The sequence below is a fragment of the Lactuca sativa genome, chromosome 2 (assembly GCF_002870075.4).
Source record: "Lactuca sativa cultivar Salinas chromosome 2, Lsat_Salinas_v11, whole genome shotgun sequence".
Lineage (NCBI taxonomy): Eukaryota > Viridiplantae > Streptophyta > Magnoliopsida > Asterales > Asteraceae > Lactuca > Lactuca sativa.
The window spans coordinates 153,917,136-153,920,000 of record NC_056624.2 but is presented as its reverse complement, the minus strand read 5'-3'; positions in this window follow the sequence as shown (position 1 = coordinate 153,920,000).

The window sequence follows — 2,865 nt, the reverse complement described above, 5'->3', positions numbered from 1 at the left end:
CAAGATTTTGACCTTGACTAGAGTTGACCTAGTTGACCTTTGGAGGTCAGTTGGACTAAGTGTTATTTTGGCATTGGTAGCTCGAGGAGCTAGTGGAGCAGCAGTTCGGAGTCAGAGGTCAAGTAGCGGTCAAAGGATTAGCAGCATCAGTTCAGCAGTCTCAGGTGAGTTTCCTTCCAGTAGGAACGGGTCTAAGGCCACAATGCCGACCCGTTTAGCTAGCAGTAGTTTCCGGATTTTGATCTGATGCAGTAGTTAGTATGTTTGATGCCTTCGTGGCTCAGACATGATTTATGTGTTATGTGTTCCGGGCTACGGCCCGATGCAGTATGCAATATATGTGTTATGTTAGCAAATACGTGTTTATGTTATGCTATGTTCAGTCAGTTCCGGACTTCGGTCCGATGCAGCTAGTTCCGGACTTCGGTCCGATGCAGTCAGTTCCGGACTTCGGTCCGATGCAGTTAATTTCGGACTCCGGTCCGATGCAGGGGACAAGGTCCCAGTCAGTTCCGGACTTCGGTCCGATGCAGCTAGTTCCGGGCTTCGGTCCGATGCAGTCAGTTCCGGACTTCGATCCGATGCAGTCAGTTTCGGACTTCGGTCCGATGCAGCTAGTTCCGGACTTTGGTCCGATGCAGTGGGCAAGGCCCAGTATGTGCTTTATATGTTATTGCATGGTATGTGGTAGATTGGGGGAGCTCACTAAGCTTCGTGCTTACGGTTTTCAGTTTTGGTTTCAGGTACTCATATTTCAAAAGAGGAGCTCGGGAAGATCGCAGTGCACACACCATAGTCAGTTAGCCTGGGAATGTTTGACTCTGATAATGAGATTATGTTTTGAATTAACACTCTAAAAATTATGTTATGATTTATGATACAGTTTTGTAAATATGGTTTTAGTAATGTTTTAAAAGAAATTTTTAGTCGTGATTTTTGGGTCGTTACAAGTTGGTATCAGAGCCTTGGTTTGAGGGATTCGGACATGCTCTCGAGCGTGTCTGGACTCAAACTGAGGGATTGGTATAAAGGTTTTCAAAAAAAAAATGAAAAGACAGTTTTGTAAAAAGAGAGTTTTGAGAAAGAAAACGGTTTTAGAAAAGTAAAAAGAATTCAGAAAGAAAGAACTTTGAAAAAAGACAAGGGTGTGGTGCATGCAATCAGCCGAGCTCAAGTAAGTACTCCCAATTTACCCATACAAGTTATGTCATGATTATCAGTATCAGTTTCAGTTTCAGTTTCAGCTTCAGTAGAACAGCATGCTAGAATAGGACTAAGGATCTAGGATGATGCCTTATGTGTCTGCTTTATGTGTTCAGCTTGATATGAATCGCATGCTAGTATTGAGTAGACAGTAGTAGGATAGCCTGCGTAGGTTATGCCTGATAGTGTGAGCTTAGCATTGAATGCTATTGCAGTTTCTTGTTATGAGAATAGTTTTGCCTAAGTATGTTTCCTTTATCCGAATGTTGCTTGCTTTGTGCTTTGTGGGACTCTGAGTGATGGGAGTTAGCCATTAGGTGAATACGTCACATCACATGTGATCAGGATTGAATAATCTCAGAGTGCTGGATTTGGCCCTATTGCGCAGCTCTTGTCTGAGTCCACCCGTTGTAGGGACGAGTCTTTTACTCGAAGGATTATCCGAGCCTCATTGCATGTGATGGTATTCAGGTGGTGGCTAATTGGCATTACAAGGAGGCCTTCAGCAGCTGAGGACTGGTTTGGTTGGAGTCAGAAGTTCCCTAGGGCAAGCCTAGGATAAGAGTAGCAGAGATCAGTAGTAGAGACAAGGGGATTGGTGGAGTTGAGGTAACTCTTGAGGAAGGTACGGATAGATGTGGAAGGTAGTAGGGGCCTATACTACTGAAAGCAGAGGATCCGTACTCGATTCAAGAGGGGCCAAGGAAAAACCATGGAACTAGTAGAGTGTGTGAGAAATCCCTCAGCAGTAGTGTGTAAATTGATTTGGAATTGTTATCTTTTCAGCATGGTGACATTGCACGAGATACCAGTTAGCAGTTCAGGCGTCGATGAGGGATCTGGCTCGGGCTTTAGAGCCGGGCAGCTTGATGATCAGATGAGGGATTTCATTTTCGCAGAGATTATGCGCAACATCATTGATCAAACTCCAGTGATTTTCGGTTCAGTTAGAGAGGCCATTGTGGAGCTCATGGACAGTCATCTTGAGGCCTTTAAGGCCGGGATAGTTTCAGGACAGATTGGGGCTCGTCTAGGTCCCGAATCTTATGGAGTTCAGGGATCCATCAGGGAGGGAGATCCCATTTCTAGTTTCTGCCATCAGGGGACAGGGGTGAGTGGGGCACCCTGTCTCCAAGAGAGACCTCTGTATGATTGGATAGTTGAGGAGGTTACGCGAGCCATTCGCGAGGATCTGCCCGACATGGTTGTGAGGATCACTGATAGATTGATCGAGAGGCTCCAGGGTCAGACAGCTGTTGTTCAGTCGGCGGGCAGGGAGTACGAAAGGAAGAGGAAAGCGGATGAGACTCAGGTAGCCTCAGGATCGGGTAAGAGGCCCAAGGGTTCGGATTTGAGGACGAGGAACTATCAGAACCGCAGTCGATGCGGGAAGTGCAGAAGGACGCACATGGGTGTGTGCAGGCGTAGAAGTAGTGATGATTTGGGCTATTTCAGATGTGGTCGAATGGGTCATATCAGCAGGGATTGTACTACTACCATTGCCCAGGGACTTGACCCGTTATGTTTCCATTGCAGTCAGAGGGGCCACAAGAAGGCCCACTGTCCGAGTTTGTTTACAGCAGGGCAGGTGTCAGCTCCTGCCCCTGGGACTTCGAGAGCCGCCAATGGACTTCAGGGCCGGGCAAGGGCGCCTACGGCTCG